Source organism: Diabrotica undecimpunctata, chromosome 3 (genome assembly GCF_040954645.1).
Source record: "Diabrotica undecimpunctata isolate CICGRU chromosome 3, icDiaUnde3, whole genome shotgun sequence".
In the NCBI taxonomy this organism is placed as follows: Eukaryota; Metazoa; Arthropoda; class Insecta; order Coleoptera; family Chrysomelidae; genus Diabrotica; species Diabrotica undecimpunctata.
In genome coordinates, this window is record NC_092805.1 from 34,420,160 (window position 1) to 34,443,417 (window position 23,258).

Consider the following 23,258-nt stretch of genomic DNA (forward strand, 5'->3'; position numbering starts at 1 on the left):
GCTTCTTCTTCAGAGAGCAGAAGAAGACTTTCATGGGTAGGATTTGAAAAATTTAGTTGGATACATTAATATTTGAGGAGCAAAGTGTTCAACCAGTGCATCCTTCCTATCATGACACATGGATATCAAACCTGGACCTCGAACAAGGCAAATATAAATAAACTAGCCACAACAGACAAGGCAATGGAAAGAGCAATACTTAGATTGTCAGATAAAAAGAGGAACGACTGGGTAAGACCAAAAAAAAATCGAGGATAAAAAAAGCAGTTGGGAGGGGCCTATGTCCAAAAATGGACGATAGAAGATACAAATTAAAATTCCGAGGAGGAGCTAAGGAGGCTCAGTTATGGTTTGGGCTGGTATAAGTTCCGATGCCCGTAGTGACTTATTTCTTTTGGATATAGGTTTTTATGCCAGGTGCAAAGTATATAACAACCATTTTAGATAAGCATGTGGTACCTTCTGCGTCATTGATAGGACCTAGTTTTATTTTAATGGATGATACCGCGCGTCTTCACCATGCTAGAATCGTCATTGATTACTTAGAAGACGTCGGGATTGTCCGTATAAATTGGCCAGCTTCCAGCCCCGACCTCAATCCAATCAAACATGTATGGGACACACTCGGAAGACGAATTCAAGTTCGGCTCCAACAACTTCAGACAATATGTGACGAATTGGGCCAACTTCATTTTCAAAATTTAATTACCACAATGCCGAGATGTATGCAGACTGTTATAGGGGTTCGAGGAGGAACTACTAGGTATTAATAATAAATGACATGACATGAATTAATATTAAACTCAACAGTCTTCCGGGTTAAACCGCGTCGATTATCATTGCGCCGAGCTTTCGACATCCTCTTTGATCTCTTCTTCAGTGCTTCCGAGGTTTCAGTCTGGCTTGAAAACTCCAGAAACATATCCCCCATCCGCATCTATAAACCAAGAATTACCCGAGAAGCCATAGAAATTGAAAAAAGACCAAATTGTCTCAATAAAACAGATGACGGCATACGTTTACCTTCGACATGAAGACATCCCATAAAGAAAATATCGTCCGCTCCACCAGCCAATCAAAATCCTACTGTCAGAAATATTCGCGCCAACCCCGGCGATAATCCCCACGCCAATCCCACGCTAACCCCTACGCCGCACCAACCTCCACCCAAACCACGTCACCATCGACGGTATAAATGAACCGTCTGCTGTTCTCAGTAGAAAAAATGCATTGATTAGTGATCAGTCTAGTAGTGTCTGGGTAAAGATATCAAAGGGATGTCGAAAACTCGGCGCAATGATAATCGACGTGGTTTAACTCGGAAGATTGTTGATTTTAATGTTAATTCTTGTAATAGTATTAATCTGAACTCTAGGTTTACTATCTCCATCCTGACTAGCTCTCTCTCTCTCTCTCTCTCTCTCTCTCTCTCTCTCTCTCTCTCTCTCTCTCTCTCTCTCAACATCTCGAGCCATCGAGTCCTATTTTGCGTTAAGGTCTTCACCTCGTTCCAAGACTTGTCTTGACCTCTGATCTCGTCCATAATGGATCTTTTCCAAGTATGTTAGGCGTTTTTTTTTTCTTTTACATGGGGGATTCCATACTAGAGCAGTCTTTGCAATACAGGAGCTATTTTGACAAAGTGTGTTGCCGATCCAACCCCTTTATTATGTGACTGTGTTTCATTCTCTATCCTGTTCTGTTCGGTCAGGTGTAGCAGATCCTCGGTTCTGATAGTGTTAGGCTAAAAAATACGAACAAATATTCGTAGGGATTTGTTAACAAAGACCTGCAATTTATCTATAAGGATTTTTATCACTTTCTAGGTTTCACATCCGTACAGACCTCCATATTGGCAAGACCTCCAGATGATGCTAAGCATGCTGAATGCTTGCTGAGCTTTTTATATTCTAATACAAAAAATATTGTCTTCGGTACCGGTACCTTTCCTTTCTATTATGACCCTTCCAAGGTATGTAAAATTGTCCACATTTTCAATCTGCGAGTTATTAATAGTAAAATGGTATATAATTTCTTGCATTGATTCTTACGAATTTATTTTTGGAGGTATAGGCTCTCCTATATACATAGTTATTCAAGCTACGGAAAACTTTTCTGAAAGTATCATTTCTTTAATTTTTAAAAATGTTACTTTTAAAAATGTTCCTTTTATATATTTTTTATTGTAAATAACTATTTTCGTATTTGTATTCATGTTAAGTATCATATTTCAGTTTCAGCCTTGCTGTATAATGAACCGTTATGCAACAAAAATTTGGTATATAACTAGTAAAATAATGATGACTATTTACTTGAAGGTTAGAAATTTTTAAGCATTTGTCATGTTATTATAAAACACCATGGTTTACTACAAGATCAGAATAAATTTAAATGTAATCACAATGTGACCTAATTCTATATTAAACATGAAACATTTTTTATATATAGTTTTTGGAGTTTTTGGATAGATCTCAAGAGTTGCGTCCTCTGAGACTTCTCGTGCATATTTATCTGCCAGATCCGTTTCCGTGATTCCAATATGAGATGGCACCTACAGGAAAGCAATATATCTGTAATTTAGATTGTGCAATTCTTGTTTAATGAGTTTTGCTCTCTTGTGTAGTGGATAACGCCCTTTAATTTGACCCGATCAAATACCTTCTTAAGGTCCACCAAACATAGATATGCCGGTTTAATGTATTCTAATAATTTCTCTTGCATTTGCCTCATTATAAATATACCGTTGTTGCATGGTCTTCCATGCTTCCGGCTGTTTTGGTGAATTCGAAACTATGTAAAACTTTTTTCTGTTATTATATAGGTAATCATATTCACTTTTAGTTCTTCCGTCTACACTAACCCATGTACATTTCCTATTCCGTTTCTTAGAAGATCTAGGCCTAGTTATATATAAGGTAGGCAGGTAGAACAAGACCTAAAAACCTTATTAATCACCAACTGTAAGCGTAAAGCCCATAATAGATCGAAATGGCGAAAGATCTTAGACCACGCCAATACGCGCAAGGTATCGTGCTTTTGATGATGATCTAAATTTATGACAAATTAATGTAAAACGTCTTTTGTTTCAAGGATTTTATTTTTGAGAGTTAATCAAACAGTTTAATACAAATTTTTGTAATGTAATAATTTGCGGTAAAAATCTGATGTTTCTATTTTTACATCCGAGGCCATTTTCAAAATATCATTTTTTTAATTAAACAGCTACAAAAAATCAAATTAAACGCAATAGTAGATGTAATGGAAGGAGAAGGGAGCAAATGGTCTTATGTAATAGAATTATTTCAATGAAACTAAAAGGCAAGATGTCTATATCGACACTTTTAACTTTAACATTAAATTTTATTCTCCTTCATACTTCACATAAAAATTATTGTTTTTTTATTATATAAATAATGGACTTCGTTCTCATATCTTTTCTGTTACTTCATGTAAGTCCTCATTAAACGAATAGCAAATATTACAAATACTCAGTATTTCCGGTTTGCCAAAGTACGTTAATAAAAAAAACATAAGATACATAATAAACATAATAATTTCCAGATATGCAATATTTTCTATATTTGTGTCAATGTTCATTCTTTGTAAAAGAAACCTGAATTTCAAAACTTTTCCTATTATATTCCCGCTGATTATGAATATTTAAAAACTTTTTAAGTGGCTTTTGGCAAACTTCAATTAGAAAAGAACGGCAAGCAGACTCCGCAGAAAAAACTGCAGAGTCAGAGCCGCTGAACTCTTAATATCGGTTAATAGATATAAAAACCGACAGGAGTTTATCAAATACACAACAAAAACTTCTCTAATGTGACAGAGAAAATATGTACAAGACACTTGGAAAATTTTTCATACAAAAAAGAGATCATTGAACTCGAACGTATCAAGAAGTTTCCAGCCGTAGGCTTTTAAAAAGTTTTTGCATTTATTATAAGTTGTAGTGATAAAAAATAATAAAGTGGACTCATAAAAAAAGCATATTTCACCTTAGATCTGGAAAGTTTCGTATCGAGAGTTTTTAATATATTCAAATGAATCTGTTACAAAAGTTGGCAGTACGTTTTTTGTTTTGATGCATAAATGTGTCTCTGGAAGTTCTAGAGCCCTATAAGTTATTTACTAACTACAGTTTAAATGATTTTTTTTATCATCAAAGAAATTTTTCATAAATTATTTTAAATCCTATAATTTTAAAAACTTTTAGTAGGTGTAAACTATGATTTTAGAAGAAAATATTCGTTCGACGATTTTTCCTTTTTGGAAGCAAAAGTTCATCTAAAAACATTTAAACAAAATATTCTACATTATAAAATAAGATTCAACATTTATAGTTTTGAAGCGTAATAGAAATTTGAAATATTTAAATGTAATAAAAAAGTTATAAATAAGCAGGTTTCCATATAAACTTTGGGTAAACTTTTTATTGTAATATTGAAGCATATTCTTTCGATCAATACAAAATTTCGCTTGTGGGTACATAAAAATCAATGTGTTTCGAAAGTTAAGGTTCAGACGTTTATCAATTCTATATATTCCGAAACGCAACGGTATATTAACCCATTCATGCCCAGCGTTGCGTTTTCGCAACACTCCTAGCTCATTCATACAATGGCCTCTATATTTTCTCCTTCTAAATTAATTCTGTAATTAGTTACAGTTGACTTTTAGAAATTAGAAATTAGACACTGTGATAAATTCAAGTACCTGGGTATGAAGATAACTCCTCAAGATGGAACACTCGATACTGCTATAAAAAACCAAAACATACAGGGTAGAAAAGTCATATCCATGATGAACGGCATTCTGTGGGACCAAACAATATCTAAAGCGAATAAACAACTCATATACAACACCATACTTAAAAGTATAATCACATATAGCAGTGAAGTTTGGCCAATGAATCAAAGAACAGAGAAACTGTTACTAGCAACAGAAATGGACTTCTGGAGAAGAGCAGCAGGCAAATCAAGAATAGATCGGATACCAAATGAGAGAATACCAGAAATGATGGGAGTCAAGCATACAATGGTTGATGACATAAAAACAAAACAGTTAATATGATACGGCCATGTACAGAGAATGCCAGATGACAGGATTCCAAAACAGATTTTGACGTGGACACCACAAGGAAGAAGAAAAAGAGGAAGGCCGAGAAGAAGCTGGAGAGAGGGAATTGAAAAAGAACTAGAGGAAAGAGAAATCCCTCCAGGCCTATGGTTAAATAGAGAAGAATGGCGGTTAGGAGTCGGAAGGCGTCGGAGAACGCTGTGAACCGATAGTACTAGTAGTAGTTACAGTTTACATCTTCAAAAAGATGTATTCACTACAGGGTACTGTGTACAGCTCGAAAAACTTCAGTTTGTTAACAGGTTACCGCTAAGTTGCGTTTTCGCAACACTGAGTTGAGAAATAAATCTTATTTTAAATAAAAATTTACTGTTGAAAGTTTCAATGAATTGTTTGAAATTTTCTAAAAGGAGTTTATCGAATATATTTTTGAATAACCCGTCTATGAAACTGTCATAACTCGTCTAAAAATAAATGTTTTATTCCCGATATTTACTGCGAAAATGTCTGATAGTTATCTAAAAAAAACAAACTACTGCTAAAACTAATGAAAAGCTCAAGTTTGGATACAAGTCTTGGTGTTGGAATTTAAGATCTGGTTATTTGATTAACTTTCTGGTGTATCAAGGGGCCAAAGAACAAAATGATTTTAAAAAAATTTGCATTTTGAAGTGGTATAATGGTATAATCCTGCAATTTTCGGAGAATTTGCCATTATTTTAATATGGAACTATAATGCCCAATGTTATTTACGCAGAAAATTATTTCTCTTCCCTCAAGTTGGTGGATCACATGAAAAATAAAATAGGTTACGTTGGTACCATTAAATCAAATAGAATTGAAAATGCCCATTTAGTGAAATGAAAAATTTCCACGTGGTCATCACGAGGCATATGAAAACCAATGAATCATTTTTGTGAAGATGAAATGACAACAGAAAACACTGTTATTTTAAATTGTCAAGGTATTAGTCTGATTGGTCAAGCTAGAAGGTATTCTTCCGCAGAAAGTAAAAATAAATAAAATTCCACAGCCTTACTTGATAAAAAAATATAACGAGAACATGGGAGGCACTGACAGGATGGATCAAAATCTCTCATATTATAGAAGAAGCATAAGGTCTAAGAAATGGTACTGGTCACTCTTTATATGGTGCTTGGACGTATATGTACAGAATGCTTGGCTTCTGTATAGAAAAATGTGAGGGAAACTACTGAAGGCTAACATGAATTAGATTTGTTGGAAATTCGTTAAAATATAGCAAAAGCTTTTCTTACTAGCTATATATCATCAGGACCTTTGCGTTTAACAGTAAAACGAACTCTGGTTGACACCAGATTTAATAATGTTGGGCATCTATAGGGCCGCAAGTAAGACGAACCCGTTGTGTATTATGCCAGTCAACAACAATCAAAAAAATTTCATGATAAATAATAAATAGCGTCATTTTTTTGTGCTATTTTTAACTGTTTTAATTTTTGTCCTGTATTCTTGCTGAATAAATTTGTTTTTAATCTGTGTATTTATTTTATAACGTAAGTGCCCAGTGTTGCGTTTTGGCAACACCATTTTTTCTAAAAGTGGTGGGGAAATTTGCGATAAAATCGTAATTTTTACCCATTTGGAATCGTTTTTATTCACGCATTAAGAGATCCTAAAAAAAATGTTCTGGACATGAATGGGTTAATTTCTTTATGGATTTTTAAACTGACTTTTGAAATATAAAATCAAAATGGAATTATATAAACAAGGGATCATTTCATAAAGTCTCTTCTTTATGGAATTTCACACCTCAACCATTAGCATCCTGCTGAGCTAAGTATTAATTAATCTTAAAAAGATGCTAGTACTATGTAGTTCCTTACCTCCATGAGTACTATAAATGCATGGTTATCCGAGACCTACTTAATTGTCGACTGACCGTACCCTTAAATCAATATTTCCTTAACACAGATTTGTTGTATAGTACCTACAACATTTTTTACTTTGTTATCTATTGTTGGATGTAAAATATATAAAATATATATTAACAGATTGACGGTTTAAAATTTTGATGTAGTATATTGGTTCTCTTTTCTTTTCAGCGTTTCTTTTTGCTCTATCATGTAAAGTTCTTTATTTATAAACTGCAAAAGATCATCACTCTTCACTTTTTTTTTTCCAAAAAACAAGTTTTATGTATTAGAACAGATAATTTAAAATCTATTATATAATAACTTACAGACTAATCTCTTTTCAAAAAATGAAATTCTCACGTTATTTGTAATTTAAATATATTTCAGCTGCGTGAGAGCTGGTATTGTCCTGATACAAGAGCCTATGCCTATACTCAATGATATGGTAATAGGTTGATCTGCTTCAATCATCCGGCCCACAGCATCAATGTTTTCCGAAATAACAGCTGTGACCAGAAGGCCTTCAGGAATTCTTCACTGAGACTGTTCTAGCTACGGATGTTGATGTTATTTGGACAATGAGTTGGCAAATTGAGCGATTTGAATATTGAACCTGTAAACAGTCTTATTACTGGTAACGATAATCCCACACTGAACGCAATACTTGTTTATATAAAATAAGCTTGCTTTGTATTAATAATTGGGAATTACGTCCAAGTAACCGGTACATTTTTCCAAATTTAATATTGAGTTTTCCACATTTTTTCTATGCTCATTCCATCGAATTTTGGCCACAAAGATTTACACCTAGGTATTTTTCTGCCTTGGTATGTACCATTACTGGTGAGCTTAATACTGTAGTGTAATTTTTTTTGTATTGTCCAAATAGCAATTTTTTTTAAACCAATGTGATTACTGTGTCTATATCTGGACTTGATTAAGGACTCTGAAAATGATTAAGGGGGATTTTATACATCTGGCACATATGTTTTAAGGAAAACTTTCCATGTTTTACATAAATTATATATATATATATATATATATATATATATATATATATATATATATATATATATATATATATAACTTCTTATACATTCGTAGTAGAATCTATCTATATAAAATAACAAGAACGACAAGTGACACTGTTTGTCCAATAAGGTAACTACACCACTTAGGAAAGAAATCTAAACTACCAACTGACATTTCAATCTACTTCAGAAAAGATATCTGAACTAACAACTGACATGAATAAACTTATCTGACAGATAAAATGTAAAATATTTAAAAAATCGGTAAGATAGTTTCGAAACAAATTCAGATTTCTGCTTTAATCTGAACCTTCTATAAATGCAAGGTATAACAGACGTTGATAAAGATATTAATAGAGACATGGGGAATCTAAAATTTGCATTCCACGACATGTCTATCAACTAAGCAGAAATCCATAACGAATTTGTTTCTTGTACTCATACAGAGTAGATCCGAATAAAATGAAAAAGACAGCAAAGATTTGATTTCACGTTCAAAGCGTCTATGTATCTGTTGATACGTATTTCGACTTAATAAGTCTCATCAGAACAGTTATTCATAGCCGTTCTTAACGTGAAAAATAATCTTCTCCGTCTTTTAGGAAGCAACAATAAAATGGCTTCGTTATAGACGCAATAGCGACATCTGATAGAAAAATCGGTAAGATAGTTTCGAAACAAATTCAGATTTCTGCTTTAATCTGAACCTTCTATAAATGCAAGGTATAACAGACGTTGATAAAGATGTTAATAGAGACATGGAGAATCTAAAATTTGCATTCCACGACATGTCTATCAACTAAGCAGAAATCCATAACGAATTTGTTTCTTGTACTCATACAGAGTAGATATCATACAGTAGAAATCTGAATTTGTTTCGAAACTATCTTACCGATTTTTCTATCAGATGTCGCTATTGCGTCCATAACGAAGCCATTTTATTGTTGCTTCCTAAAAGACAGAGAAGATTATTTTTCACGTTAAGAACGGCTATGAATAACTGTTCTGATGAGACTTATTAAGTCGAAATACGTATCAACAGATACATAGACGCTTTGAACGTGAAATCAAATCTTTGCTGTCTTTTTCATTGTAAAATATTTATTTGCCAAATAAAGTACCGAATAAGAAGTTATCTGGAAGAAACATTGTATTTATTGTAGTCTGTTGTTATGTTGTAAGTTATCGTGAAATCAAAAATATAACCTAAATATTGTTGTTTCCTGTGGGTAAGAGGCATGGATCCGGTATTAGAAGATTTAATGGAATCGAAGAGTATGATTATAATATTTGAGGAATATAATATTTGAGGCACAATCGACCATTTTAATTTTTGAAATCATAGAGACAATTTTAAGAGTTTTAGAATAAGTACGCCGACACAGTGGTCAGTTTCTCAGTTCATCATCTAAAAATATATTGTAAATAGTTGTTAATAAAAGATTATAAAAGTAGGTATTCTACCTCTTTTTCTTCACTAAATTCTGACATTCAATGTTTTCATAATATTGATACTAAAAAAACGTTTAAATGGCGATAATAGAAATGGGTTGTTACTTGGAGATTCCGATTATACAGTGAAGTCATTTTTAAGGAGGGCACTAAACAATCGATGAAGAAATTTTTTATAAGGAATTCTATATTAACACCAGATATATAACAGATTTTTTATGTATAGAAGATACGGTTTAGGTACTATTTTATCCAATGGAAGTGGCTTTAAAGTTGAAAATATTCAACCGTTCTAATATTCAGCAACAGTTTATAAGCTAGCGAGAGATCAAAATGAAGACAATTTTGAACATGAATCACTAAATAAAGACATTATTGAACTTTCTGAAGTTAAAGATGTTTGGGCTAATCTTATATATTTAATATTTTAGTGTTATGAAGAAACGTCAGAAGTTGTTGTTTATCATTTTGTTATTCGTTATTAAATTTTGCTTTACATAATTTACTTTATTCCTGCTACCACAAAGTTTGTAATCACAAGAGATATTAAAACATTAGTGGGATTTTTTTGGAAAATTAATTAAATATTGGCGTGTTCCGAAATAAATTTTACGTTTATCTTACAGGTAAGTCACCGCAACGTAATTTGACGTAAAAAGACATGTACATTTTATTCTATGAATAAATGTCTATCGTCCAGATAACTATCTGTCAGATAGGACAATATTTATCTGGAGGTAAAAAGACCGGCCCTTTAATGCAAGAAGTTTAATATTTTAAAATTTAATTTTTAACTCTTTTGAAAGTTTGGTGATCCTAAAATATTGCCTCCTTCAAATAAACATTTGAAACCAACTATGGGAAGAAATAAATACTGCAGCAGTTTTTTTAGAACCAATGAAGCTATTTAATACGAGACGATCTTTTATGGAATATATTGACAAATGAATTAAAAAAAAAATGGTAGACATATCGAACACTTACTTTGAGAAAAAGTTATGTTATTTAGTTTAACTATTTCTTAATTTGGTTTGTAAACAAACTGTTTTGATTATGCCTTTAATTTAACATAAAACGTAAAATGTTTGATGTAAAATCCTATTATTCTGTTTTTTGTCAAATCCTATTATTAATTATCCTGCTGATATATTTATTTTATTTAATGTTTCGTTAACTATTAACTTTAGTTAAAGGTATTTTATACCAAAATTTAGATTTATTAATGTTTTTGTCTATTTTTCCTTCGTTGCCTGGAGTAATTGCCTTAAATCAGAATGATGCAGCTGATTTGTAAAATGCGATTATCTCGAAAACTGTTGAGTTTTGAAGTTATTAACAGGTATACCTTTTTTTTGTTAAAATAATGTATCTTTAATATTTTTTATCAAAAATACAGGTAACTCAAAGAGCAAAAAAGTTAAGTGCAAATTTATGCCACATATGTGGCATATGTGGCGCCCTCTATCAGCTACATCAAAGTGTGCATCAAATTATAAGTTTTTATATTTAAAAGTACCTAGTTGTAAATTTTTATGCATAAATGTTAACAAACGTGAAAGTTATAGCGAAAAATAAAATTTTAAATTTGCACTTTAACACCCTGTATCTTTCTTAATATCAACATTTTATTAAAGCAATTTGTCTTAAATCGTAAAATTTTAAAGTGTAGAATCTACTGTTTCTTTTTGTACAATTTCTTAAGGACCACCCTGTATATGTAGCAACGAGTAAATAGCCCACAGTAATGAAGATGACTTGTATATTGACTTTCTCATTATAATCGGCAACAAATAAGTGTTCTGAATATTTGCATTTTTGTTGCAGCACACCATACTATGAAGATGCTAAACTCCTTTTCTTTGTATAAGGTCTTTGATTTTTATAGCAACAAACACAAAGTTATAACTTTTACAACACAACAGATCTCATAGAGCAGGGGAGGCCAACCCGTCGATTGCCATCGACCAGTCGATCGCGGCCCCTAGGTCAGTCGATCGCGGGCAAGGAAAAAATTATCGGTATAATATACCTACCTATTTCCGTCCTAAATATTACCAAAATTATTGGAGTACAATAGTTACTACAAATAGAGTAGTAAAGACGGCAAGAGACGGTTTCCCAATGGGAAGATGATCAGTAGGAAGACTACGAAAACGCTGGAACGACAACTTACTGGAGGCACTTTGAAAAACAGACAGAGTCATGTCTACATAAAAAGAAGAAGAAGAAGAGAATCAGTGATTGATTTTCTGAGATATAGTGAGCGACTCTGAGATATTCAGCTCACTTTTAACGTTAAAATTCTGGATTTAAAGTTTTGTTGCTCGCCAGTATCGTTAAAAAATTCCTAGTCGGTAATTAGAAATTATTAGTCCATATTTCTTGTTTTTTTCGCTTGTAATAATTAATATTACTCATTCAATTATTTCTGTATTCATTTCATCTTGAAAATTTTTAAAAGTGTATTCAGCTACTTTCCTGGATATTTGCTTTAGTAAACACCAACTAATAACCATCTAAAGCCTATTCCGAAACCTCTGTAGGCGTTTAATCTTCCGTTTGAAGCACAATATCTTTACCGGAGCTTTTCTCTTGAGGCGCACTTTTACGTAAAACTTTCAACAACTAATTGAATCGAGTCAAGCAACTCTGCGGGTCAAACAAATAGAATTACAGTGTGGTGAACTTTGAGAAATCTATTAAAACTTTTATAAGGATGGTTAATGCACCACGCATGTAGATAAAACTGCCAGTAACCCGTGGAACAAGGTCTGAATTACTGCGAACAATGAACATCTTTACAAAAATTGCCGCTATTATCAACGAATCGATCGGTTCTTTGGGTATTTTTATTGCAGAAGTTTTAATCTACGGTGGATGCAGGTGGAAATTGGCAGTATCATCGCCGAAGCTGTATATTCGCGATGCGTGCCTGTTTTTTTAATTAGAGTTCCCATACGGGTATTTTTATTGATTTATTAACAGTTTATTTTTGCAATTACTCTATAATCGTTGTTTCCTAGCTATTATCAGGTATTAACTATATTGTCATGTTGAATATTAAATATATTTGTTCAATTAATAATATAAATACATATTATAAAATTCAAATGAATTTACAACTTTTTGAGATGGATGAGCATAAGGAATTAGAGAAGAATGGTGTATAAACCACCAATTTTTAGTTTGAAGTGCTTGTAACTCATAAATATATAGTGATTGCTATTTTAAGTTAAAAATAAAATTATTATTTATTTAAACTTACGGTCAAGTTAAAAACTTTTGGTCTAAAATGGTATATATTTAAAAAATTTATTAAAAATTGAAATTTTCCAAACGGATTACAATTTCATCAGAACGTTTTCGGTCTTATCAGACCATCAGCAGTGAAATAATAGTTAGAAATTGAAACTAGCAGCTTAAAAAGGTGTAATAATCTTTGGATTACATTTTAAATGTGTCTTCAATTAAAATTGAAATGGCATGAAGTCCGTTTAACTTAAAGGGAACAGACGAAAGGGAAGAATACCCGGAACCAAATCATCCGGCATAGATAATCTCCAAGCTGAACTATATAAATAAGGTGGCCACAATATCATAATCGTATTACAGCAGCTTATAAAAGAAATATGGACACAGAAATCTCTCCCCAATGATTGAAATATTGGAATACTTTGCACCTTACACAAAAAAGGAAATATCTTTGAATGCTCTAACCACAGAGAAATTACGCTTCTAAATGCAGCGTATAAAATATTTTCCACAGTAATATGTCATGGTATGGCACCAGATGCAGAATGGATAGTAGGAAAATACTAGGCTGGTTTCAGAGGTGGTAAATTGGCAATTCATCAAATTGCAACCCTGAAACAAATTTTAGAAAAAACACTGGAATATGGCATAGATCACACATTTATAGACTACAGAGCAGCCTACAACTCTGTGTATAGAAGAGAAATGTTCAAAGCAATGAAAAAACTAGGAAAACCAAATCAGTTTGTAAATTTATCAAAACTAACTCTTGAAAAAGTTGAATGTAGAGTACGAATTCAGAGGAACTGTCTGAACCTTTTAAAACAAATAACGGGCTGTGCCAGGAAGACTCTCTTTGTTAATTTTCTGTAGCAGAAAAACAAAAAGAATAAAAAGACTTACAATGAATTATGCTTGTTGTACTATACACTTTGAGTATAGTCTATATGGATTAATTTAATGACGAACAACTGGATGACCTGCTTTCAGTAGTTCTGGACTTTGGATTTTCTGAATCCAAGTTCTAACGACACTTGGATTCAGAAAACTAGTGAAACTTTTTTAGCAAAAGCCGAAGCGGGTTGATCTACAAGCTGTTTATTTATATTGATTCTGAAATTTACAACAAAATCATCGTCTGAAATTCTTTTGGACTTTAAGAATCATTCAAATTTTGTGGAATTATGTGGAACATCTTTTATATCTCGACTATTATTGTTTTAAATGTTCTTACACCGTCCAAATCGTTGTTAAGCAATTGGAAAATTGTGCAATATCTGAGATAATATATCTGAGAAACAAATTTTTTTGCAATTTTAAATGCATTCGACTTCGTATTATGTCCAAATATGACTCAATTTTGAGGTAGGTTATCTGGCGGTTTTTGCTGTATAAGTCCAACCGATATTCTTTAATATAACAGCCGACCTTTAAAACTCCTTCTACAAAAGTCGAAGCGAGTTGATCGACAAGTTGTTCATCTATAGTTTTCTAAATTTACAAAAAAAACCATTGCCTGAAATTGTTTACGTTGTAGTTAATACAAATATTAATTATCTGAAAAAACTTTGTAATCATGTATTTCGTTAAAATGTCAATTTTTAATATGCTGATGCGGACCAAATTTGTCAAGTAATGCCAAATTTTCATAAATATTTCTTGTGTGTGATTTTAAAATCGACATAGTTACTCTTTTCAACGTTTTTATAACACATTTACTGCATACTAATATTGTCTGCATACAAACATGGCTATATAATTATTACATTACTTACCACTTCATTATGTCATCTTAATAACATCGACATCCTGACATTTCTTAACAATCCGTTCCTGATTTCACACTCGTTGCGTTTGGCGCACTTTCACAAACTCGCGAACAACGATATTGTCCAGCGTCGGTTCGCTATGTTTAATGATGAATTTGCAAAAGTGAGTCACTGCTAAAGGTATTTAGAACATACAACTTTATAATGTGACTACCATGTGTAATTAGGACTTTTTCATTAAGATGCTACTTGCAGCATCACTGTAATTACTTTAATCTGCGTTGTTGAGATTGTTAACGGTGGTTCTTGGAAGAAGATCTCGTTTAATTTTGCATTAAGACAAGAGTCTCGTATTTGGTTTGTCTTTATTAGTTTTGGTTTTGTTTTTATTTAAATTCCAGCGGCAGGAATGCTGTTCGTTTCTGGAAGGAATTCAGTGAATGGTAATTAAACGCATTCATTCTGTAGTAGTTTAAATTCAATACAAGTAAAAATGTTTATTAATAAAAACTTATTATAAGCTTATTAATAATTATTTGTTCTGACTAAAATTTAGCTCTTAAGTAGCAAGAGTATTTATATTTAAAATTTATTAAAATACGAAAGACTAGTACTAAAAACGAACCACAGCTAACTTTCCAGCTTAACCAAAGAAAAGATAAAAAAAACTCAAACTATCAATGTTTATTGCCTTGTAGTTTTTTAAAAATAGTAATTGTTATAATATATTTGCTTTGATTATATATTATATGGACCATTACCTGCGTTTCATCAGAATCTCAGCAAGAATGATGCTGATACAACTGAAAGCAAGACCAATCGACATCAATATAATTCAAGTGTGTGCACCTACAACAGAAGGAACAGAAGAAGAGATAGAAGAACTATACCATAGCATTAATTAAATCGTAAAAAGGTTAAAAAAGCAAGATCTAACAATTGACATGGGTGACTTCAACGCCAAAGTTGGGGCCAGCAAAATATCATCTGCAGTTGGACTATTTGGACTAGGAGACCGGAACGATCGGGGAGATACGTTGGAGATTTTTGCGAAAGCAAATCAACTAGTAATAATGAACACCTCGTTTAAGCTACACCCAAGGAAATTGTACACCTGAAAATCTTCACAGGATTCTATGGAAAGGATTGTAAGAAATCAGATTAATTACATGCTAGTAAATAAGAGGTATAGGAACAGCTGTACATGTGTCAAAACATACACGGGGCAGACATAAATTCTGAGCATGTACCAGTTGTAGGTAATTTGACAGCCAGAATGAAGAAGGTTACAAGTAAGTCGATGTAGAAGTATGATGTTAGAAAACTGAAAGATCCCAATGTTTGACTGAAGGTGAGTAAACATACAAAGGTGCTAAAATGCAGAAATGGAAGAACTATAGAGGAAAGCCTGACCATCATACAAGAAACAGTGAGAGAAATAAAAAAAACAACACCTGAAGAAAGATACAGAGAAACGGAAATCGTGGATGATCCATGAAATACTTGAACCTATGGATAAGAGAAGAAAAAACAAAGAAAATCTCCAAGAATATAAGAGAATAACTACCATCGTCAGAAGAAAGATGAGAAGCCAAAGAGAAACAAAAAACAGGACAATGTTAAGAAATAGAAGAAAGTGTCAGAGTCGATATGATAACTTCAATGCCCATCGAAAGGTGAAGGAAATAGCTAGAAAGTTCCGAAAAAGCAACAGCGGAAAAATAACAGATGATGAAGGCAATCTTGCTATAACCACAGAAGATAAAAAGAAAGTATGGAAAGAATACTTGAAGAAAACTTTTCCACGACCTTAGAACAATACAAGAACCCTTCAGAAAAATGCAGGATGGAAAGGCACCTGGACTTAATGAAATTTCTGCAGAACTACTAAAGCTATTAGATACAAAAAAATAAAAATAATAACTGAAATGTTTAATGAAATATACAAGGCAGGAAATATACCAGTACAGTGGCTTAAATTGGAGTTCGTACCATTGCCTAAAAAACCAGGAGCAAAAGTTTGTGAAGACTATAGGACCATAAGCCTAATGAGACATCTGCTTAAGCTGTTTTTAAAAGGGATCCACAAAAGAATTTACCGGAAATGCGAGGAACACATTGCGCTCAATCAATTTGGATTTGTGAACGCTTTTGGTACGAAGAAGCTTTATGCTTGAAGCGTGCAGGTATTGTTTCAGAAATGTAGAGCTATCAGATGTGATGTTTTTGCATGCCTAATTGACTACAAGAAGGCTTTCGATAGAGTCAAGCACGAACAAATGGAAGTGCTGAAAAGGACAGCGAATCAATCAGCGGTGTTCTAAATAGATGGAGAATGTACAGATCAGGTCAAAATCTTAAGGGGAGTGAGACAGTGAGACCAAATAGAGTTATCATAGCCAGAATGATCGCCAACGTTTTTAAACAGACAGGCATCCGAAGAACAAGAACCTATGCTTCTTTTTTTAGTATTTATAATAAAAAGAAAGGACTGGAAAGATAGACGAAGTAGCTAGAAAGTTAAAAAATACACAATAGACATCGCTGCGATACAAGAAGTAAGATGAGAAAAAAACCGGAGAAATCACGAAAGAATAATATGTATTTATGTAATTTATGTACAGTGGATATAAGAAACAAAGCAAGAATGGAATGGGGCTTTACATAAATAAAAAATTCACATACAGCATAACAAATTTTAATCCGATAGATGCGAGGATCACCAGAATGAGACTAAAAATGTAATAACACTGCTTCAACTGAAACATCCGATCCAACAGAAAAAAATATGCGACGAAATCCTTAAAAAGCCATGTTATTAGTACTGGAGACGCAAACGCACAACTGGGGGAAGAAGGATACCTGAAAGACCTAGTAGGAGTAGGAAAAAAAGGTCTACATAAAAAAACAAATGACAATTTCTACAGAATAAATCAACTTGCAGTAACACTAAATATGACTTTCCTGTAGGCAAAATTTGAGCTTCCAAGAAAACATAAGGCAACCTGAAGACACATGTGTCACAGTGAAAATTAAATCTACCACGTCCTAGCAACTAAAGAGTTAGTACAAAAATCAAGAAACACTGGAGACGAGATCTTACAGAGAGCCAAACGCGGACACGGACCACTTTCTGGTAATAATAAAAATTAGCTCGCTCAAATCAAAAAAACATTAAGATAAAACAAACTCTAAAAAATGAAGCCTAGAAGGATTAGAATGGACTGAAATTAAAGAAAAATTTGAACAACAGATGAATGAAAATTTATCCAACATTATTAGTCAGCCCAAAATCATAAACGAAAGATGGCAATAATTAAATAGCAAAATAAATGAAACAACAAATCAACAAAGATAGAAAAAACCAACAAAAATAAATAAAAACCAATGATAAGATCAAGTCTGCAAAATACACAGAACACTAAAAAACTTCGCTCTAATGACATGGATGAACAACTCGTCAAAACAAAACAGGAAAGCATACACAAAATAGCGAGAAACAAAGCCAACGCAACAAATAAAAAGAAGAAAAATAACTGGTTAAATGAAATGCTAAAGGTTATTCAAAAAGACAGAACAAATTGTAAAATAAAACAGTTTTACAAAAACGTCAGAGCAAAATAAATATGCTCAGAATTAAAATAAGAGGACGAGAAAACCAAAAAAGAGAAACCGTATTTAAAGATAAACAGATCAGCAGCATATGGGGAGAATATTACGTCAAAATGCTATTTATTTCGAAGAAAGGTACTGAAGAAGTAAGACGAATAATATAAGATAACGACGAAGCAGAAATTCCCACAGAAAAAGTAAAAAAAGAAATTAAAAATCTCCAAAACGGGAAAGCATCAGAAGAAGATGAAATAGCAGTCTTCATCTTTTGGTGCCTATTTGTTTCGAATATTGGCGATCATTCTGGCTATAATTATTTTATTAACTAATGCTTTAAATAGATTAGTTGTTGTTGTGGAGAACCATTTCCTCAGGTTTTTTAACCATAATATTCTTCTTCTTCCAATTCTACGCTTTCCGAATGCTTTGCCTTGAAGGATTATTTTCGGTAATCTGTATTTATACTGTTTCTCATTATGTGTCCGAGATTTTCTAACTTTCTCCTTTTAATCGTAAACGTCACTTCTCTTTCTTTCCCCATTCTTCGTAGTACAGTCTCATTGGTTATCTTGTCCATCCATGATATCCTTACGATTCTTCTGCATTATCTAGCCTTCTCTATTCTACATTTTACTTCTTGTGAGTGATTCCAGTGTTCGTTTACTATTGTTCCAAGATAGGTAAACTCGGTCCACTGGTGTATTCTTAATAAGCAGTTGGATGTCTCTAATTTTATTTTTGCCGATGATCATAAATTTAGTTTTTGATATGTTTACTTGTAGTCCAAATCTTTCACTTACTTCATTTACTTTGTTTATTAGTTGCAGTAAACTGTCAGCAAAAATAACGGTGTCATCTGCATAGCGGATGTTGTTTAGGCGTTCTCAATATTTGACTCCTGCATCAAACATTGCTGTGATGTACAAATTATACACTACACTGATTGGTGTAATGAAGAAGTAATACCCAATGAAAAAATTGTTACAGCTAGTATGTACATATTCATATTCTGCACTGAGTTTAATCTGGGTTTTAAACTACTGAAGTTGGATACATGTCATAAAATTACATGTAGTTTACAAAACGAAAATGATGAGAATTTAAGATCACAGATTACAATTGATAAAAAAATACATTTAAATGATGCAGAAACTCGCTATGGTTTAACGAAAGTAGATAAAGAGAGGGCTAAGAAGGAAGGCTCAAACGAACGGGTTGTAATGAATTATTTACAAAAATGCTTACCGACCCCATTATTAACCAATGCAAAATCATTCTATCTTCGACAGCTATGGACGTTTAATTTTACTATTCACCAAATAATATAAAAGAAATTACTCTTTGGTCTGACAACTGCGCTGGGCAAAATAGAAATATAATGTTGTTTGCCATGTATTTGTACGTGGTCCAAAAATTTCCTCGTGTTGTGATAATCTACAAATTCTTATTGACAAGCAATACGCATAGGAAAGTAGAGGCAGTTCATGCTGTAATTGAGAAGAAAAAGAAAATACTTTCTACAATGTCCATTCAAACTCCTAGAGAATGGACATAGTTTATACGTACTTGTCAATACAGTAATGAGCCATTGGAAGTACACAAAATGTCCCAAAATAAATTTTTCACCTGGACTAATTAATATTCTTGTAGTCTTGGAAAATTAATTGATTTAGATCCCGCAGGTTCTCCATGTTTTTCAACGGTCTGTATATCGAAAGAAGATATAACAGATATATTTGGAGCCTTTGATTGTAGGCTTACAGAAGTACACTAAGAATAAGCAAGATAAATCGAGTCAAAAATTAAAATAGTATGTTTATAAGGGATTAAGCCATAATTGATAATAATGAAAATTACATTTTTAACTGCTGTTTTACGTTCCCATTTTCACTACGGAAATTTTTGTCAAAAAATGGTTATTTTAAAATTGTGCGAAAGTGTATAACCAACAAAATTGTTAAAAGTTTTTACAAAATACAATTTCAATTTTGAGAAAACGTAACCTCCAAACAACTTTCGCACAGTTTTTAAAACAACCTTTTTTTAAAAATGATTTTCGGAATGCAAATCGAAACGTCAAACATTAGTTAAAAATGTAATTTTGCTTACAGTTTAGAACCTTTTTGAGTCACAAATGGTCAGGAATTGAAAAAAATGTAAAAAAAATGGAAGTATACCATTAAAATCAATACATTAAAATACCTTAAACGTCTTATAGGAGACGAACGTTATAACTTATTTTAAATGCTAGGGATTAGAAGAGAAGAAGTCGTGGAAGGTATATTTCTTGGTTAAACAGTTTGAGAACGTGTTTAGTAGAGTACCATCAAAAATGTGGATCGCCGCAATGAGTGCTTACCTTCTTAGAGGAGATGACACATAACGAAGATTTTTGGGACACCTTGTATATTGAAATAACGTTAAAATATTCCATGCGTTGAGAGATTCTCGTATGTAAATATCAACAATAAAAATATGCATATTATTGTGTTACTCTTATTTAAAAAATTAATACCTTATGTAGTAACTGCTGTTAAAAGAGCACCACACACTAACTACACACAATAGTTTCTTATATTTTTAACTTAATACACTTAACTAGCACTAAAACTTAGTTATTAATCGTCGCACATGCATCCACGCACAGTTTCGACTAAATTACGAAAAAAATTAGCAAAGAAGTCTGTTTGAAATGCATAATACCAGCATTTCAACACTACTTCGAGTAACTGGATGGTTGTTGAGAACCTGCGTGTATATAAAAGTGAATTCTGCTTGCATTCCACCATCGGCAACCATGAGAAAGAAGTAGAGGTAGAGGTATACGATTACAGGGTGGTCTGCTGCCGATCGATTTCACGATTAATGGATTTACTTGTGTTTTGATTGATATTGTTTCTTTATTAGTTATAGAAGAATTCCTTTGGAAATTAAATGCCAATAATGGTTTAAATGGCAATAATCAGTTGCTTTCAGTTATTTATTTTTTTATATTTTGACAAAATATTTAATCCTGCCAGTCAAATAAAATAAGCAAAAAAGAAACAGTTGTGAAAAGTTTGAAAATAACATTAATTAAATATATAACAAAAATACTAGAACATAAGTATGTTTAGTAGGCAACTTATTATACGTAAATATTTTTAAGACAAAAAAAGATACAAAAAAATGTACTTACGGTTTTTAGAAATACTATTAGAAGCATGAACAGAAAGCATGAACAGAAAATACCAAAACCATGAGAAGAGAACATAGCATATAAAAGGGCGACCGATCTAGCAGACTATGAAATAATTTATCTGAAAAGTTTAAACAAATAACACAGAATAAATTAGAAAATAAATAAAGATAAAAAGCCTAAGAAAACGAGCTATATATAGAACTGGTAGTAAATATATAATATCATCATTAGTTGTTTTGAAATTACGGAAATACATTGAATTTTTGTAAGTAGAAATAAGTATTTACAAGAAATACGAAACAACAAATCAACAATACCGAAATGAAAGTATTGAGATCAATAGCGAGCATATCATTAAGAGACAGACAAACCAACCGAAGTATACTCGAACAATGCAAAATTCCAAATATTAACAGGTCGATAAAAACAAGAAAAAAAACTGGAACGAACATGTAAACCGAATGGGACCAGATAGATTAGCGAACATCTGTAAAAAGAACAAGCCGTATAGCAGAAGACCCATTTGAAGGCCGCCAAAAAGGTGGAAAGATAATGTACAGTCAACAACGACTAAAAGAGAATAAGAGGTAAACAAACAGGAGTAATCCTAGTCGCATGAAGAAGAAGAAGAAGAAGAAGAAATAAGTATTATTGAGTATCATCAATACTTATTTCTTCAGATTTCATATATGAGTAACAAAAAATATAAGCCATAACAATATGCAATGAATGTATCAATAAATATGATATTATGGAAATATCGAAGTTTTATATAAGATAAAAACGCACTTTTAAGAATACAACTGCAAGTAGATAATGCTCCAATCGATTAAGTGAAAACATTTAAATACTTGGTAATGATGATGAATGACCAATGGGATCCTCAACAAGAAATAAAATGCCGTACCGAACAAGCAAGACAAGCTTTTATCAAATTTAAACCGCTACTATGTAACCGCAATCTTTCTTTCAATCTCCGCTACAGGATGGTTAAATGCTATGTCTATCTATAGCCCAAAATCTATTCATGTGTTGAATATAGGCCTCTCCCATTTGTCTCTGTCTTCTGTTTGTCTTTTCCACATTGGACCTGTGCTTTGCTCAATGTTATCTTTCCATCTCATTTACGGTCGACCTCTTGACCTTTTTGCAGTATATGGTCTCCAGCGGCCAATTTCTTTATTCCATCTTCCATCCTGATATCTTTCGTTATGTTTCGTTAAATGCTATGTATGGTCCATATTTTTATACGGCATGGAAACATGGACGTTAAGAGTACATTTCATTAATAAGTTGGAGGCCTTCGAAATGTGGACGTTGCGAAGAATGTTCCGCATACCATGGACAGATAGGGTGAGAAACGAAGTCTTAAGAAAGGCAAATACTAAGAGAGAACTACTCAATTTGATCAAGGTACGAAAAATTGGATACCTCGGCCATATTCTGAGAGAAAAAAAATACGCAATCCCTCAACTAATGATCCAGGGAAAGATTGAATTCAAGAGAGGAGTAAGTCGCAAACAAATGTCGTGGCTAAGGAACATAAAGAACTGTACTGGCATAAATAACACTGGCGATTTTTCGCAAAAGACAGACGTCTGGCCTTAAGATAATTCGCCAACGCACTATAGATGCACATAGATGCATAGAAGAAGAAGAAGAAGAAGGAAATATCATATTTCCTTAATGAAATACAAGATTCCTAGAATTCCTACAAGATAATATCTGTGGTGTTATGGCAGAAGTTGATATGTCCAAAAAATTGTGTTTTTGGTTTTCAATTGATATTGTTTCTGAGGCAAGGCTGAATTTTGTCTCCTCTAATCTTCATTCTATATTCTGAAAGAATATTTATCGAAGCTTTGCACGAAACTGAAAAAGGTATTCTACTAAATGGTTACCGGCTAAACAACATCAGATATGCAGATGCACCATAATAAATGAAGAATGGACTAACAACCAGGAGATTAGAGCACGCATCGCA

At 32.6% G+C, this 23,258-nt stretch overlaps 1 protein-coding gene across 4 annotated transcripts in view; it reads right to left on the reverse strand.

Moving 5' to 3' along the window:
• The window catches only part of LOC140436664 (uncharacterized), a 604,390-nt gene extending 583,571 nt beyond the window's left edge, over positions 1-20,819 (reverse strand). For 2 of the 4 annotated variants that reach the window (XM_072525675.1, XM_072525673.1), the window contains exons 1-2: positions 20,609-20,819; positions 14,488-14,903 (exon numbers count right to left, since the gene is read on the reverse strand). The gene's annotated coding sequence lies outside the window, so the exon portion shown is untranslated. The remainder of the gene's footprint in view (positions 1-14,487; positions 14,904-20,608) is intronic. The other 2 variants (XM_072525674.1, XM_072525672.1) reach the window with 1 other exon arrangement.
• Positions 20,820-23,258: the final 2,439 nt, after the last annotated feature.